Source organism: Hyaena hyaena, unplaced genomic scaffold (genome assembly GCF_003009895.1).
Source record: "Hyaena hyaena isolate Hyena2069 unplaced genomic scaffold, ASM300989v1 scaffold_871, whole genome shotgun sequence".
Classification (NCBI taxonomy): Eukaryota; Metazoa; Chordata; class Mammalia; order Carnivora; family Hyaenidae; genus Hyaena; species Hyaena hyaena.
In genome coordinates, this window is record NW_024081500.1 from 658,360 (window position 1) to 677,297 (window position 18,938).

At 42.7% G+C, this 18,938-nt stretch overlaps 1 long non-coding RNA gene across 1 annotated transcript in view; it reads left to right on the forward strand.

Moving 5' to 3' along the window:
- Positions 1–15,005: 15,005 nt before the first annotated feature.
- LOC120222341 overlaps positions 15,006–18,938 on the forward strand; it is a 9,691-nt gene continuing 5,758 nt past the window's right edge. The window contains exon 1 of the long non-coding RNA XR_005526025.1: positions 15,006–15,202. This is a non-coding gene — a long non-coding RNA (uncharacterized LOC120222341). The remainder of the gene's footprint in view (positions 15,203–18,938) is intronic.

The following is an 18,938-nucleotide window of genomic DNA, read 5'->3' on the forward strand; positions in this document are numbered from 1 at the left end:
ACCCCAACGGCCCTAAAGGTAGACGGCATTGTTGCCTGGTTCCATTACACCCACGCCAAACCAGCTGACCCGTTTGCCAACAAGGACGACTACCTGGCTCCGAATCCAGATTGGAAGGCCGTCAAGGACCCAGGAAACCCACTAAAGCTCAAACTACAGCGGAAAACATGAACTGGCCTTTACTGTTGGGACTACTGACTGTATGTACTCTGCCTTGTCGAGCCAACCAAAACCGAAATCCTCACCAACCCCTCCAAGTAACATGGCAGGTCATTACGCCTAGTTCAAATCAAGCCATAGTTACTAAGGTTGAGCCCCATCCTCCCGATACATGGTGGCCTGCACTTGAATTTGACCTTTGCAGCTTATTTGAACAAGACCCATTGCATGAAGGGAGAATAGGGATCCCTGGATGTGGTACCCATACTGCCCAGCAGGAGTTACACGGAACCTGTTTTTATGTATGTCCGGCCCCAATTTCTAGTGACAAGGCAGCTCAATGTGGAGGCCGGTCAGATTATTATTGTCGGGAATGGGGCTGTGAGACCACGGGATCTTGCAGTTGGATCCAGGACTCTCAATCTCTCATTTCCCTCCAGCGCAAACACTCAACCGCCCCCTGTAAGCCTGGCTCTAGATGTAACCCTCTACAATTAACATTCACTGACAAGGGTAAAAGAACTAAGGACTGGGACAAAGGTCTAACCTGGGGATTAAGACTATATAAATCAGGGTATGATACAGGAGTACTGTTTATGGTCAAGCAGGTCTCTGCCCCCTTTCAATCAGAATCAAGAGAGACCATAGGCCCTAATGAGGCCCTAATTCCAATCCACCCGACCCCCAGGCGACCCCATACTACTACCATTACTATTAACAGTACCCTGTCACCTAAGTCCATGGGAACCACCATCCTCAAGGAGACAGAGCCAGAGCCCTTAGGGGACCTGATGGTTCTTAATTCTACCAGGCCTGGCCAGAAGAAAACGAGAGTATGAGCTGAGCCAGAGTTGGTTCGAGAAATGGTATAACAGCTCCCCTTGGCTAACTACCCTGATTTCTACTTTATTAGGCCCCCTACTGATTATATTGCTGTTACTAACCTTTGGACCTTGCATTCTTAATAGACTGGTTATATTTATAAAAGAACGCTTGGGGGCCATCCAATTAATGGTCCTCCGGTCACAATACCAACATCCCCAAAACATAGATAGGCCTGGTGACCTCGAGCTCCTAGAGGCCCCATGATTGGGTCCGCAGAAGTCTCAAGAAAAGGGAATGTGAGACCTAAACCTAACTGACTCCACTTTAGATAAAGCCTCCATCTTGAGGGTGAACTAGGCCTGAACCCAGTTCCAGGAAAAACCGCAGGAAGTACTTAGGCAGCCTCCCCTTAGTTACTTTCCTAGTAACAGCAACAGCCAATCAGTTTAAAAGAGGCCCCTATCGGGGCACCTGGGTAGCTTAGTCGGTTAAGCGTCCGACTTTCGCTTAGGTCATGATCTCACGGTTCGTGGGTTCGAGCCCCGCGTCGGGCTCTGTGCTGACTGCCAGATCAGAGCCTGGAGCCTGTTTCAGTCTGTGACTCCCTCTCTCTCTGACCCTCCCCTGCTCACGCTGTCTCTCTCTCTCATAGAAATAAATAAAACATTAAAAAAAAATTTAAAAAAAAGAGGCGCCTGTGTCCCAAGACGTTCCTGTTGGCAGTTTGCGGTCAGGCCAGATGTACTAAGTCAACCTATCAGGAGACTGCCAAGCTGGAAAGCCCCCGAATCCCACTAACCGCAATAAAAAGCCCTGCGACCCTGAGTTCCAGGCTCCATACCATCACCGCTGCGTCGGGGTGTGTTGGAGTCCCTGCTTGAGCTTGAATAAAGACCTTCGTGTGTTTGCATCGGAATCGGCTCCTCGGTGGTCTTTGGGGTCTCGCGATCTGGGCATAACGGTTTTAATTTGTTTTCGTCGTGTAACCTAAAACAGCTTTTCGTGTGCTTAATCGCTGTCTCTACATTTGGGGGGAAGTGTCTGTTTAAATCTTTTGTTCCTTTTTTTACTAGATTGTCTCTTTTGTGAAGTTGGAAAAGTTCTTCATATTTTTTAGATAGAAGTCTTTTAATCAGGTATGCACTTCGTTAATGTTCTACTCTGGCTTGATCCTTCATTTTATTAAGTGTATTTTGCGCCTCAAAAATTTTTAGTAAGGAGGAAGTCAAATTTATCAATTTTTTTTGGTTTGTTTATTGTGCGTTTTGTGCCCTGTAAGAAATCTTTGCCTAGTCCAAGATCACTTAAAATTTTTCTGTGCTTGGGACATCTGGGTGGCTTAGTCAGTTAAGCATCCAACTCATGATTTCAGCTCAAGTCATGATCTCATGTGCACTGACAGCAGAGGCTGCTTGGGATTCTCTTTAACTTTCTCTCTCTCTGCCTGTACCCTGCTTCCTCCCTCCTTCTCTCTCCTCTCTCTCTCAAAATAAATAAATAAACTTAATTTTTTTTTCCTGTGCTTTCTTCTAGAAGTGTCACAGTTTCAGTTCTTATATCTGTAATCTATTTGAGTTAATTTTGGTATGAGGTAAACACAAATGTCCTAGTGTTTCAATCACGATTGTTAAACATTTTATTAGTTTTTCATAATGTTCAGGGGCGTCTGGGTGGCTCAGTCGGTTGAGCATCCGACTTCGGCTCAGGTCATGATCTCATGGTTCATGGGTTCAAGCCCTGCGTCGGGCTCTGTGCTGACAGCCAGCTCAGAGCCTGGAGCCTGTTTCCAATTCTGTGTCTCCCTCTCTCTCTGACCCTCCCCTGCTCACGCTATCTCTCTCTCTCTCTCTCTCAGAAATAAATAAAAAACATTTTAAAAAATTTAAGTTTTTCATAATGTTCATGCTTGTTTCTAATGTGTTGCATATATGGAGTATATATAATAGCATTAAAAAAAATTTTAATGTTTATTTATTTTTGAGAGTGAGACAGAGCATGAGCAGGGGAGGGGCAGAGAGGGAGACACAGAATCAGAAGCAGGCTCCAGGCTCTGAGCTGTCAGCACAGACCCTGGTACAGGGCTCAAATCCACAAACCACAAGATCATGACTTGAGCCTAAGTCAGACACTCAACCAACTGAGTCACTCAGGTTCCCCTATAATAGCATTTTTAGTGTACTGAGTGCCAGGTCTCTCCCTTTGATCATTTTTGTCTCTTTGTCTTGCTTGATTTCCCCCCTAGCCATGGGTTATATTTCCTTGCTTCTGTGCATGTCTGGTAACTTTTGATTGGACATCATATAATGTCAGCCTCACACGGTTTGCAGGATTTTCTTTTATTCCTTTAACTACTTTTGAGGTTTACTCTGGGATGTAACCAAGTTACTTTGAAAGAGTTTGATTCTTTGGAGGCTTTCTTTTAAGCTTTCTTAGGTGGGGCCATAAGAGTCTTTTTGGTCTAGGATTATTTTGTCCCCATTATTGAGGTAATATTCTCCTGAGACTTCTGCACATTTGGAGACCAGGCATATTAGAAGGTCTTTCCACCCAGGCTCGTGGGAACACTGGCTGTTCCTGATCCTGTGTGAGCTCCAGGAATTGTTGCACCTTCTCCTTTCCACGGCCTTGGTAGTTTTCTCATAATTCATTAGACCTTAGCCAGAGACTCAAAGGAACCCTCTTTGCATCTCCAGAGTGAGTTTTCCCTCTCTCCTCTGGTATACTGCCTGGCAAGTGCTAGTCATCTTTACTTCCTCAGACTTTGAATTTCTATCATTAATTCAGCAAGACTGCTAGGCTCTTTGGGTTCCTTCTCCCCGACTGTGGCCTGGAGGTCTCCAGGCAGTGAGTCTCAAGCACACCAGTGTCACACCTTGCTCCTCATCTCTGACTTCTGTGTCTAAAATGGTCATTTTCAATATTTTCCCCATTTTTTTAGTTGGTTAGGCCAAAAGGATAATTCATCATTCTGGTAATTTTCCCAGGAAATCAGAGATTCTATCACTTCTGAGGGTTTGTGTTTTAATCCTTGGTCCACCAGTTACCGTCTGGCTTTTAGTTAGGTGTTTGACCTTTCCTTTCCTTTCTTTTCTTTTCTTCCAAATGGAATAATTATAGTCTAGTTACTAGGGTTGTGAGGGTTAAGTGAGAAAAGAAGATCCTTAAAAACAGTTCCTTGCCTGTATAGGAACTTGCTTTTATTATCATTTCCGTACCAAACACATCTTTCTTTGAATCCATAGATTCTGCCTTCCCAGAATGAGGCACTTCCTATATGGGAAAAACAGTAGATCTCACGTCTAGAAATTTATCCTTGCTGAGGATACGCTTCACACCAGACTCCTGGATGCTGAAAATGATGGAGTCCCAGGTGAGCTGTTTATTTCCCATATTTCTAGAGGTTTATAAAAATGTATACAATCTGGGGTGCCTGGGTGGCTCAGTCGGTTAGGTGTCCGACTTCGGCTCAGGTCATGATCTCACAGTTTGTGGGTTTGAGCCCTGCATCAGGCTCTGTGCTGACAGCCAGCTCAGAGCCTGGAGCCTGTTTCCGATTCTGTGTCTCCCTCTCTCTCTGACCCTCCCCTGCTCATGCTGTCTCTCTCTCTCAGAAATAAATAAAATATTTTTTAAAAAAGTATACAATCTGATGCTTGCCAGAGGGTAAGGGGGTGAGGAGTTGGACAAAATGGGTGAAGAGAAGTAGAAGATACAGGCTTTGAATTATGGAATGAATATGTCATGGGAATAAAAGCTACAGCATAGGGGAGCACCTGGGTGGCCCAGTCAGTTGAGTGGCCAACTCTTGATTTTGCTCAAGTCATGATCCCAGGGTCTTGGGATGGAGCCCCACATCCCACTCCACACTGAGAGTGCTTAAAATTCTCTCTCTCACCTCTGCACCTCTCCTACTCACACTCTTTCTCTCTAAAATAAAAAAAATTAAAAAAACTTTTTAAATGTACGATATAGGGAATATAATCAATGATATTGTAATAGTGTTGTGTGGTGACAGAGGGTCACTACACACGCAGTGAGCACAACGTAACTGTGATTCTTGACTCACTATTGTACAGCTGAAACTAATATAACATCGTGTGACAACTAATTAGTTAACAATTTAAAACATGTACACAATCAAAGTGAGCAATGTATATAGATACATTGCAGCTGGGAGTGATATGCTTAGACCAGGAGATAGAATAAATGATCCAGAGGAGCCAATGAGGAAGAGAGTTCTATCTAATCTGCATGTCACATGTTGCAAGGTGGGAAAATTGCCACATAAACTATGGGATCTGGAGCTGAGTTGCAGACATTTCTGTGGTAATACTGGAAACCATTACAAAAAAATGAAAACATGTTATAAGATTTACTTTGTGGGGCGCCTGGGTGGCTCAGTTGGTTAAGCATCTGACTTCGGCTCAGGTCATGATCTCACGGTTCATGGGTTCAAGCCCTGTGTCGGGCTCTGTGCTGACATCTAGCTCAGAGCCTGGAGCCTGCTTCACATTCTGTGTCTCCCTCTCTCTGCCCCTCCCCTGCTTATGCTCTCTCTCTCCCAAAAATTAATAAGCATTAAAAAAAAAGATTTACTTTGTATATAAGGAGGAAACACGTGAATTTTTTGAGTAAGTATTTCCCAGACATTATGTGTGAAGAAGTGTACTCGAACATCAATGGGTCTTCCTCTTCTCTTCTTCTCTGGAATATGGACCCAGTGAATGATCATCTTCCAAAGGAAATGCGGGAGATATAAAAGGCATAGCTAGAAAACTTTTTAAAAAAATCTCTTCTTATCTGCAAAGAGAGGAGTAATGCGTACCTAAGGGTCGTTGTACAGATCATTACGTTAACACATTACGTTAATTACGTTAATAAACACGTTAAGTGTTTAGAGCAATACATAGCACACAGTGTTTTCTGTTTACTTTTGTATCATGAGTTAACATGTAGCACAGTCAATTTCTACAAGGTAATTTGAACTTAACATCCTTTTGTATATGAGAAACACTGCAGGGGCGCCTGGCTGACTCAGTTGGAAGAGCATGCGACTCTTGAGCTTGGGGTCATGAGTTTGAGCCCTACATTTGGTGTAGAGATTACATACATACATACATACATACATACATACACCAACTAACTTAAAAAAAAAAGAAAGAAAAACACTGCAGTGTCTACCATGTATCTGCAGAAAATATGTACACTCACTGCAAGGTCTGTTGCTGCCTGTAACCAGGACATCTGTTCTCTCTGGCCTCTTCTGTCTCGCTGAACTTTTTGCAGCTCTTTGAAGTCAGTATGGTATTTAACACTTCTTTTTTTTTTTTTTTTTTTAAGGTTTTTATTTACTTTGAGAGAGAGAGAGGGAGAGAGCACAATCAGGTTAAGGGCAGAGAGAGGATCCCAAGCAGATTCAGCACTGTCAGCACAGAGCCCAATTTGGGCTTGAACCCACAAACCGTGAGATCATGACCTGAGCTAAAATCAAGAGTCAGCTGTCCCACTGACTGAGCCACCCAGACGCCCCAATATTTAACACTTTTAACTTCTCTCCCTTTGGAAGACTCGTGGCTCCCACCTGGTCTAGCTCTTCTGTGGGGCACACCACTAAACATGCTGGGTGCAGCTCCAGCTTGACCTCTTCTTCAGAACTATTATTTGTTCACCTACTTGTGCCCATGTTTTAACTTGAGTATACTTCTGTCATAACCCTTAAACCATAATGTCTTCCCATATGTCAGCTCTGTGAAGGAGTGTACTTGCCACTCTGCGCAATCAGAAGCTACATGAAGGCTGGATTATGCTTTACTTCTTTTTTTATTGTAGTGTGTAGTAGGTAACATTAAATATTCATTTTTTACAAGTTAATTTGAGAGAGAGTGTATGTGTGCACATGAGTGGGGGAGGGGCAGAGAGAGGGAGAGAGAGAGAATCCCAAGCAGGGTCCACGCTGTCAGCACAGAGCCGACTTGGGGCTTGATCTCACAAACCATGTGATCATGACCCGAGCTGAGCTCAAGAGTTGGACATTTAACTGTCTGAGCCACTCAGACACCTCAACATTAAATGCTTCTAAGGTGGGTTACAGATGGTTAGGCAAAGTTTTAGCAACATTTTGCATGGGTGAGTGAAGAAGTAAATGAAGAATGCAGAAAGGATAGTTTAAATGAATTTATTAGCCCACAAAGCATAAATCAAAACTAAGATGGAGAAATACTTGTTTGTAAATGTCTGTAGTAAAAATAATCAGAATATTATCTGTCTCCTACATCTTATTCCATTATATTAACTTCAGATCAAAAAGGGTTATGTTATTACAGGGCTTATTGTCATTCAGTGATGTGACTGTGGATTTCACCTGGGAAGAATGGCAGCTGCTAGATACTGTTCAGAAGAACCTCTACCGGGATGTGATGTTGGAAAATTATAGCAACCTGGTGTCATTGGGTAAAGACAACTTTCCTAAATATCTCAGCATGAGCCCATTAATTGCCTGGGATTTTTTTTCCCCATTGCTACAATTTATGGGTACTCTGATATCCTTAATGATTTTGGACTTGGATAGGTGATAGAACCTATTTTCTTTATGACCAGACAGTGACGGTACTTATTTTCAGTTTCGGAATGAAGAGTTTCTGTTCTGCTGAGATTTACTTTCTGTTCCCTGAAACGGAACTTTCCCTCAATAGGCCCTAGTACTGCTCACTTCTCTGTGATTACCCCTTGACAGGTTATCCAGCTCCCAGGCCAGAAGCAACAGTTCACATGGAGAAAGGAACGCAAGGACTGGTAGAGAAAGAATTCCCAAGTCCATGTAGTCCAGGTCAGTACACTGGTGCAGTGGGAGTTAGCAGAAGCCAAGGGACAGTTGATCGTTGGTGCTTTGGGACCCTTGTTAGTTTAGGTTTTTTTCTCATAGTCTTTGAACCTTTAGAGATGACTTAAAGTGAGTGAAAAGAGTGCACCAGTGTGAATGGTGCTTCCTTCTCCTAGCATATACGACTCATTTGCTAGCCACGTCAGAGAAGACATACCTCCTTTTATCTGCCCTGGGTCAGATCTTGGCCTGTTTCATTCAGTGTTTCCTTTTTGGCTCAGTTCTTTTGCATCTTGTTAGACACAGCCCACCTTCCCCATGTCTTATCCATATTCACGTAGCTATTCTTCTTTTTTTTTAAGAGGTATACTTTTTTTTTTGAGATCGAGCGAGCAGAGAGGGGAGGAAGGGGGGAGACAGAGAATCCCAAGCAGGCTCTGCGCTATTAGTGCAAAGCCTGACATGAGGATTGAACCCACAAACCGTGAGATCATGACCTGAGCCAAAGTTGGACACTACCAACTGAGCCACTCAGCACCCCGACGTAGCCCTTCTGTTACACTTTCAGAGACTTCATAGATTCCCTCTGAAATTTGATGATACCCATGTCTTTCAGTTCATTACTTATTATCTGTCTCTTGTATTAGATACTTCCAACCTCTACTGTGCACCTACTGTATCACTTTCTCCATTCTCTTTAGATGCAGACTTGAGATTCCATCCCCCTCCATTTCATAATCGTAGGATTCATTGTTTTGGTTTTTTCTCCCCAGAAGTAACGTGCCAAGTTTAGGATTGGTATCAGGAAAATATTGAGAACGATGAGTCTGTTAAGTGATAATGAAAATGCATTGAGAAAATAATTTTCTCTAAGCAAAAACTTTGTTCCGTTTGTAGAAAGATCCCGTCAATGTTTCTCAAGAGGAATAAGTTTGAAACAAAATTCAGATTCAAAATTTCAGAGTAAAAACTATGCAGAAATGAATTCCAATGAATTAAATGGCCATGGGAAATCATTTTTCCCTACCGTACGCGAAACTTGCCCAGCCCAGTCAAGTGAACATAATTCCTATGTGAAGACTTTCAGCACAGTGAAAAATCTCAAAAGACATCACAGAATTCACACAGAAGGGAAACCTTACGAATGCAGTGAGTGTCCCCAATCCTTCAGATATAAGTCAAAGCTCGTAATACACCAGAGAACTCATACAGGAGAGAAGCCGTACAGATGCCCTGAATGTCAGAAGGCTTTCAGTACAAAATGTCATCTGACTCTGCACCAGAGAACTCATACAGGAGAGAAACCGTATGGATGTATTGAGTGTCCAAAGTCTTTCAGAACAAAGTATCATCTCATTTTACACCACAGGACTCATACAGGAGAGAAACCGTATGAGTGCAAAGAGTGTGGCAAAGCCTACAGAGAGAAGACAAAGCTCAGGCTGCATTATAGCACACACACAGGAGAGAAACCTTTTGAATGCAGTGATTGTGGGAAAGGTTTCGTGCAGAAGTCAAACCTGATTATCCATCAAAGAACTCATACAGGAGACAGACCCTATGCATGCAGAGAATGTGAAAAGACCTTCTGCAGTAAGTCTCAGCTTGTTGTTCACCAGCGAACTCATGCGGGAGAAAGATCGTATGAATGCAAGGAATGTGGGAAAGCCTTCAGTAAAAACTCACATCTCCTGACACATCAGAGAATTCATATAGGAGAGAAGCCTTATGAATGCAGTGAGTGTGGAAAAGCTTTCGTACACACATCACAGCTTATTGTACATCAGCGAAACCACACAGGAAGAAAACCTTATGAGTGCAAGGAATGTGGGAAAGCCTTCAGTAAAAAGTCACACTTCATAACACATCAGAGAATCCATACGGGAGAGAAGCCTTATGAATGCAGTGAATGTGGAAAAGCGTTTATAGACAACTCCCAGCTTATTGTTCACCGAAGAACTCACACAGGAGAGAAACCTTATGAGTGCAAGGAATGTGGGAAAGCCTTTAATAAAAAGTCATCCCTCATAACACATCAGAGAATCCATACAGGAGAGAAGCCTTATGAATGCAGTGAATGTGGAAAAGCCTTCATCGACAAGTCACATCTCATTGTCCATCAGCGAACTCATACAGGAGAGAAACCCTATGAATGCAGCGAGTGTGGAAAAGCCTTCATACGAAAGGCAATGCTTATTGTCCATCAGAGAACACATACAGGAGAGAAACCCTTTGTATGTCTCGAATGCCAGAAAGCTTTTAGCAGTATGGCAATGCTCAGTAGACATCAGCTGATTCATACAGGAGAGAAACCCCATGAATGCAATGAGTGTGGAAAAGCTTTCCGCCAAAAAAGCCATCTTATTATCCACCAACGGTGCCATACTGGAGAGAAACCCTATGGGTGTGTTCCATGCGGTCAGATCTTCAACCAGAAGTCACAGCTCATTAGACACCAGAGACGCCACACAGGAGAAAAACCATATCAGTGCACGCAGTGTGGGAAAACCTTTTTTGAGAAATCGTACCTCAGTGTTCATCAGAGAAGTCACGGGGGACAGAAACCTTATCAGTGTAATGAGTGTGGGAAAACGTTCTCTGTCAAGTTCTTTCTCACTTCGCACGAGGAAATTCACACAGGAAAGAAATCTCAGGAACACAGTGAGCGCTGAAAAGACTGTAGTGAAGGGCCAGATCTCACTGAATACAAGAGAATCCACACAAGGGATGCCCTGTATGCAGGGAACATTGGGATACTTTCAGTCTTTGTCAGTTTCAGAAAACTTATCCAGGAGAGACCTTTTAAATGCAGTGAATATAGGAAAACCATCTACCACCAGTGTAGCCTAATTTTATTAGGAAAAAGCATAAAATTAGGTGAAAAGTCAACATCTTTTTTTGAAAATAAAATCCCATTATACATCATACAGAAGTAGAAGCTGTCTGCAAAAGATGTGTTTGATGGGTCATCATATAATAGTTGTCACTGAGGGGGAAAAAAACTCATAAATGTTGTGAATCATGGAACACCTCCCAAACAAATGAGTTTTCATACCAAAGAGGATAGATGACTGAAGACATGATAAGAGATGCCTCTGGCATGAAGTCCAAAAGTTACTGTGCATCCGATAATACTTATTAAGGAGAATTACTGTAGTGTAATGATGCTGGGCCAGTTGCTTACATATAAACTTAATAATTCTGTTCCTGTCATGTTACCATTTGTTTATAGAAAATATAACATGAAGTAGTCAAGAGCAAGTAACTTCAGTATGCCAAAGGACACTTTGTTTCATGTTTGAAAATATGGAATAGTCAAAGCAGTAAATTAAAAAAGGTCCAGGGGCACCTGGGTGGCTTAGTCGGTTAAGCGTCCGACTTTCGCTTGGGTCATGATCTCGCGCTTCGTGGGTTCGAGCCCCGCGTCGGGCTCTGTGCTGACTGCCAGCTCAGAGCCTGGAGCCTGTTTCAGAGTCTGTGTCTCCCTCTCTCTCGGACCCTCCCCTGCTCACGCGGTCTCTCTCTCTCTCTCCTAGAAATAAATAAAACATAAAAAAAAAAAAAAAAGGTCCAAGATGTACATATTTGCTTTTGTGTCCAGAGTATTTTTGTAGCCCATGTATGTAATGAGTTTCAGGTTTCATAAGATCATGAAAGAAAATAGTATACCATAAAATTCTTGTTTGTATGAAGCATCCATCAAGAATTGCCAACATTGTAAATTTTTGTATATCTCATAAATTGCAAGGGAAGTAATTAGGCTTAAAACTAATCAAGACTTTAAAATAAAAAAAAACCCTGTAAGTGGATCTGGTATACTTTTTAGCCCTTTGGGATAATACATTTTTTACAACAAATTGTCTTCTGGCTGTCACTCAGATTTAATTAATTTAAATATATCAATACGTGTGGTGTAAAAGTTAAACTCTATAGATTAAACAAGGTCCCTTTTCAACATTTCTCCAAATCCTCCCTCCCCTTTCCATTATTATTATTTTTAACGTTTATTTATTTTGAGAGAGAGTGTGTGTGCACGAGCAGGGGAGGGAAGGAGAGAGAGAGTGGGAGAAAAAAAATTCCAAGCAGGCTCCACACTGTCAGTGCAGAGCCCAACGCTGGGCTCAATCCCCTGAACCATGAGATCATGAGTCAAAATCAAGATTCGAAAGTTTAACTGACTGAGCCAGCCAGGTGCCCCCCAAAATACTGAGATTTAGGCGTGATGAGTAATCACAACTCTTTTTTTTTTTTTAATATTTTTTATTTATTTCTAGGAGAGAGACAGACAGACAGACAGCGTGAGCAGGGGAGGGTCAGAGAGAGAGGGAGTCACAGACTCCGAAAGAGGCTCCAGGCTTTGAGCTGGCAGTCAGCACAGAGCCCGACGCGGGGCTCGAACCCACGAACCGCGAGATCATGACCTAAGCGAAAGTCGGACGCTCAACTGACTAAGCCACCCAGGCGCCCCAACAACTCTTCTGTCTCTGAGTTCTGAAAAATTGGAAGCAGCTGGTATCTGCCACACTCCCCACTCATGTTCTCTCTAAAATAAATTTTAATTTTAAATAAATAAAACCTTAAAAATGCACATTTAAAGTAATCATTAAGGGAATAAGTAAAGGGTGTATATTTTCCAAACTAGTCAAGGGCAAAGGCAGAATGATTAAATGCCAAAAATTATAAACTCAAAGGAAGGCAGAATATAAAGAAACACAGAATAAGCAACCCAAATAAAAAGAGGTAGATGCAAACACAAGTTTATCCGTATGCATCAAATGCTATTAACAAGAGTTAAATAGTTTGTCAGACTTGATAACTAAAACAAAAATATCTTTTAAAATGAAATAACCACATAAAACATAGGATGGATTTTCTTTATTAAAAAGTATCTCATGCAAATACTAAACAGGACAAAACTGGTACAAGTATAGAAGTATCAGAAAAAAACAATCCCCCATAAGGGGATGGCCACTAAAATTGGAAAGAAATACATTAGATCATGACTCAGAGTAGAAATGTATGAAGTATAAAAGAGACAAGTTTACAATCATAGAGTGAGATTTCAATCCCTTTCTACCAGTATGTTACAGAATAAGCTGATAAAAATATTTATAAAAGGAAGTTTTGAACAACATACTTAACAAAAATCGATATAATGGAGGTATTGAATACAATGTTCTCAAAATTCACAGAATTTTCAAGCACTTATTTTCCAGTTTACCGTGTTTGCCATGTTCTAGCCTATAATGCAAATCTAAACTTAAAAGCACTAAAAATGTGCACTCTTGTTCTGTAAGCTGACATACACTAAGAAGTCCATGACAAAAATTAGCTAGAAATCTGTAATTTTGGAAATCGGGAAATAAACTATAAATATTACATTGTTGTAGACCTGGAGTCTGGAATTCTCTCTTGTCCAGCAAGAGAGTGGATGCAGAAGAAATGAATACAAGAGAAGCTAACGTTTGGGAGGAGACAGGACCCTGAGTAAGGTCCTTTCTCCATATTTGTTAGGATCAGAGACCTACATATGTGATGGATGTGCAGAAAGACAATAAAGGAGTAGCTGTTAATTCATGTGTGTGAGAGAGAAGGGGTTTCGAAGGTACATGGTGTTAGGGTCAAGAGAAATCCACATCTCAGTGTCAAGCAGGCAGCCCTTTACTGCAGGCACTGTATTTGTTTCCCTTAACTTTTCTAGGGAATAAAATGAATGGGGATTGCCACCTCCAGGTTCATAAGACATTTTTCTGTCTAGCAAACCTGGGGCACTTTTGCCACCTCTAACTTCTCTACCTGTTCTCAGATGCTCTTGTGGGAGTGGCTTTCTGCCCTAAGCCTTGTTAACCCATTGGTGCAAGCTCAGAGAATTCTTAAACCTATCCCCCACATTATATGAGTCAAAGAAGAAATAATTATTTTTCCAACTTTGCATTCTAATAATTTTTAAGTATAAAAAGGTTGAAAGTCTAAATAATGATGACCCCTATGTACTTATAAAATAGGTTCAGCAACTTCACCATTTTGTTATGTACCTATTTGCCATTTGGTTTCCTACTTGTCTTTTCAGAATCATCTGAACTTAAAGAGACTATCACATCTTTTATATTATCATGCATCCGTACATAATCAAAACATCATTTCTAAACCTAAAAAACCGTGTAAATCAAAACTTAAACAGTGGATGGGGCGCCTGGGTGGCTCGGTGGGTTAAGCGACCGATTTCGGCTCAGGTCATAATCTCGCGGTTCGTGGGTTTGAGCCCCGAATCGAGCTCTGTGCTGACAGCTCAGAGCCTGGAAGCCTGTTTCAGATTCTGTTTCTCCCTCTCTCTCTCTGCCTCTGCCCCTCCCCCTCTCACACTCTGTCTCAATAATAAATTTAAAAAAATTAAAACAAACAGTGGAACTCAAACACTGAGGATTCTCTAGGTAATAAGAGCCATAAAAGTGTACACCAGGGGATTTTGCTGCAGCCTGACAACAGGTCCGCTGAGCCTGGGTATCCATTTTGTCCTCGGGGAGATGACGAAATCCTCTTCCGCCGTGTGAAGAGGCACTTAAAGCAAGGCCTTTATGTGACATCTCCAACCCACAGATAGGTTGGAGGCGTCTAGATGAAGTATACTTTTCTTTGGACTTGAACTTTTTATTTCCCAGGATGTGTAACAGATTGTGGAGTTTGGGGTAGGGCTGGTTCGTATGATCTGCGGAGCGCAGCAGACGTTTCCAGAAATGCATTAGCTCACCGCTGCACTTTTTCTGGGTTTAGGATTCGCAACAGTTCCCCGGCTCTGCTGCAGCCGGGCACCTCGGCCACGTGGAGAGCCCCTCGCGTCTGAGCTCCGGGCTCCCGGTACCCCTCCACCGGACCCTCTTTCTCAGGGTCAGGCACTCGGCCTGCCCTCGCGGTTGGCTTCCCCCTCCTACTGGCCCGTGTTTCCTCTTCCACAACCTCTATCCGAACCCTGGAGTTACAGCTCTTCAGTGCACGGGTCTGTGTCCCCCGCAGAGCCCGCTGCCCTTCATCAGAGCTCTTCCCGGATTCCGCTACCTACTGCACCAGCTACCATCCCAGCTGCTGGAGGTGCCGGGTCGGGAGGCGAGGCGCATCGGCCGCGCTACTGGGCATGCGTAGCGGCTCCCGGAGGCGCGGCGCGTCGGCCGCGCTACTGAGCATGCGTAGCGGCCCTGACGTGTTGCGGAGGCGCGGGCCGGAAAGGCTTTCCGAGGAAGCGGGACCGAGAGCGGAAGAAGTGAGCGGAGGCGTCGGTCCCGCACTATTTCAAGACAGCCGCTCCCATTGGGAAGCCGCTCAATGCGGGCAGCCGCATTCCTTGCCACGTATCCACGGTCCTGAATTCCAGTCTTTGGAATGATGAGGCCATTTTATCTCCAGGTGCCCAAGAGCTAGCGGTAGACGTGGTCGGCGCGGGGTGCACCGGAAGCGGAAGTGTTGTGTGCCGTTCTTTTAAACTTCTGGTGATGCACTGAGGAGGCTGTAGGGCTCGCTTAGAGGGGCGGCGCCCAACGAGTGGGCGGGGTGGTGGGGTCCAGTTGAGGAAGACAGCCTGGGGACATCTGGCGGTGGGTTAGGGGATCTGTGATAAGTGAGGGGAGAGGAGGCTTCGGTGTGAGAAGGTGTCACGGGAGTAGGTCAGCGGGGCTAGGGATCACTCCTTGAAGGCTTTGTGTGTGTGTGTTTTGTTTTGTTTTAGAGAGAGACAGAATTGAGCGCAAGCAGGGGAGGGGAAGAGAGACAGTAGAGAGCGAGAATCCCGAGCAGGCTGTGCACTTTGGTGCAAAGCCCAAAATGGGGCTGGAACTCATGAACCGTCAGATCATGACCTGAGCCTAAGTCTGTTGCTAATGAATTGAGCCACCCAGGCATCCTTCCTTGGGGATTTTTGGTGGCCTATGTTTGGTTGGTTGGGTGGGTGAGTCCGCGATAACCTAAATGCTTTGGGTTTTTGAATGGGGTGACTTGATTCAGGATGGGACAGAAGTGTGGGCTTGAGTGATTGTGATGTGGGGAACAAAGGCAAAAGAAAAAATTAAATTTCTTTAGCCCATTGGCCAGTCCTTGAAATAGGCAGAGTGACTGTCTTATGAGAGCTCAGCTGCCTGGAAGTTGACACTTTGCTAAGGGCAAAAGGCAGTCTTAGCGTAACATTATCCTAAACCCCCAGGGTTCTGTATGTCTTTTTTAAATTAGAGAAATTCCTTTGGAAGCTTCCTTTATCTCTACCTCTCAAGATATATGTTAGCTATCATTCTCTAAGCATACGGCCCACTGATCTGCATCTGAAGGGTCTTGTGACTGAGGGTTTAATAAATCACCTTTACCTAACAACAGCTACCCCCTCAAGGTCCTGGAAACCTTGTTTCCAAAATCCTTGGAGGCTTGTGTTGTCCCTTTACAACTCCTGTGCAGCTCTTCCTGCCTGCATGTCATGTCCGCATGCTTTATTAAAACGCTTTTTTTTGGGGGGGGGGGGCACCAAAGACATCTCAAGAATTCTTTCCTGGCCATCAGCTCCAAACTTCAAGATTTCCACATCAATTGGACAGCCTCATTTGTGTTTGTGATTGGGTAGCTTGCTGGGGTATACACGGGTCTCAGAACTGCAGTGAGTTGGGGAGGTCTTCATGGACAGAGGGTTTCAGTAATTTGAGTCCACCACCTGGGAAAATGGGAATAGGCTTTATGGTGGTGTGATTCTCACAGCTGACACACAATTTGGTCCGTCGTATCCAATCTCCTACTCAAGGCCTGTTTTCAACTCTCCTTTGACCCTAATTCATACTTTCCTCTTTTCTATGAGAAATGAAAATACTTTGAAATGATTAGATTAACCTGCAAAATATGTGTTATGAAAGGTGTGGCTTCTGACTTTTTGACCTTGAGTTTTTGTAAATTTCACTTGAGTATTTCCTTTCTGGTTGATCATGACATGGGTAGTGAGAAACAAGCCAGTTCCCCCACTTCCCAATATATGCTACCTAGAGATAGCAATAGTTAAATTTTCATTATTTTTTAGGCTTTTTATGCATTTTGAAAAGTTATTAATTGAACAGTTTCTTAAAACTGAGTTTATCGTATATACATTCTCACATTATTCTTTTAAAGATATTTTTTAAGTTAAAACAATACTTTTAGTATTCCATTAAGTGAATGTACAATGGAAATTTGACTGGTGTCACATTAAAACCCAGTGGCACCTGGGTGGCTCAGTTGGTTGAGCATCCAATTCTTGATTTTGGCTCATGTCATGATCCCAGGGTTGTGGGATCAAACCCCATGTTGGACTTTCTGCTGACATTGGAGGCTGCTTAAATTCTCTCTCTTCTACCTTCTCCCTGGTGCTCTCTCTCTAAAAAAAATAATAAATAAAAATTTAAAAAAACAAACATAAATTTGGGCAAAACAATCTATACTTTTAAAAAATTTTAATGTTTATTTTTTAGAGAAAGAGTACAAGTGGTGAAGGGGCAGAGAGAGAGAGTGAGGGAAACACAAAATCTGAGCAGGCTCCAGGCAATGAGCTGTCATGTCAGCACAGAGCCTGATGAGGGGCTCAAACTCATAAACTGTGAGATCATAAGTTGAGCCAAAGTTGGACACTTGCCCGGCTGAGCCACCCAGGCACCCCTACTTTTAACTTAATTACAAACTGGGCTCTTTCGGGGCGCCTGGGTGGCTTAGTCGGTTAAGCGTCCGACTTTCGCTTAGGTCATGATCTCACGGTTCGTGGGTTCGAGCCCCGCGTCGGGCTCTGTGCTGACTGCCAGCTCAGAGCCTGGAGCCTGTTTCAGTCTGTGACTCCCTCTCTCTCTGCCCCTCCCTGTCACACTCTGTCTCTCTAAGTCTCTTAAAAATAAATGTTAAAAAAAATAAAATGAAATCTTTTAAGAAAAAATAAAAGAAGGAAAATCATATTATCATATGATAAATCATTACCATATCCATTACCACAGCAAAAAGCATTTGATTAAATCCAACACCCATTCATTACAAAAATTTTTCAATGAGTTAAAAATATAGGGGAATGACCTTATAACCTTAACTTGATAAAGAGCATCGACCAGATATCTGCAGCTAATAACATCATATTTAATGGTGAAAAAATGATTGCTGTCACCCTTTTTTCTCATAGCACTGGAAGTTTTAGCCACTGTTAGTAGACAAGAAAAGACATACTAGAAAGGGATTTTTTTTAAGTTTATTTTATTTTGGGGGAAGAGAGAGAGAGAACAAACATGTGCTAGTCGGGGAGGGATAGAGAGAGAAAGAAGGAGACAGGATCTGAAGTGAGCTCTGCTCTGAGAACAGAGAGCCTGATGCTAGGCTTGAACTCATGAGCTGTGAGATCATGACCAGAGAGGAAGTGGGATGCTTAAACTACTGAGCCAACCAGGCCCCCGACTGGAAAGTGATCTTAAGGACTGTGGGGATTTTGAAAGTGTGGCCTGAGTGAAGTATTGTTTTAAGGACAGATTATTTTAAGGACAATGGTACATAGCAGAATTCTCAACACTTTTAGACTCAACACCAGGTTTTTAGAAGACATTTTATAATGTCCCCTTCACTATCCTGAAGTGAATCCGTACTTTTCCAAAAAACAAAAACAAAAATGGTGACAGTATGTCACCTTTACTATGAAATGAAGATAAATGTATAAAATAATATACATTTCAAAATGTGAGTGCTTTGACGTGACCTTAGAAGACATAATAAATAATCTGAGCTATTTATCTATACATACACATCTGAGAATGTGACCACCACAAATGTAGACTGATAACAGGAGGGTAATGTGGCAGTGGGGAAAATACCATGAGTGACCTTGCCTTCTGCAGGGTGATTTTCCAAAATGACAGACAACTCCTGACAAAGCTCTGACTAAATTGCATTAAAATTTCCCCTGAGAGACATTGGAAGTTATGTTTTTGAGAAGTAAGAGGATGTCAGAACATGCAAAAAAAAAATGCTTTGTGTTTATGTGTAAAATAGATTTAGGCATTAAGGGTAGATTTTACATAACCTGAAAAGTACAGTGGGGCATATGAAAATTGTGTCTGACAGTTCACCATTATAAGACATATGTCTAATCTTCCTTGGCTAGTAAATACCA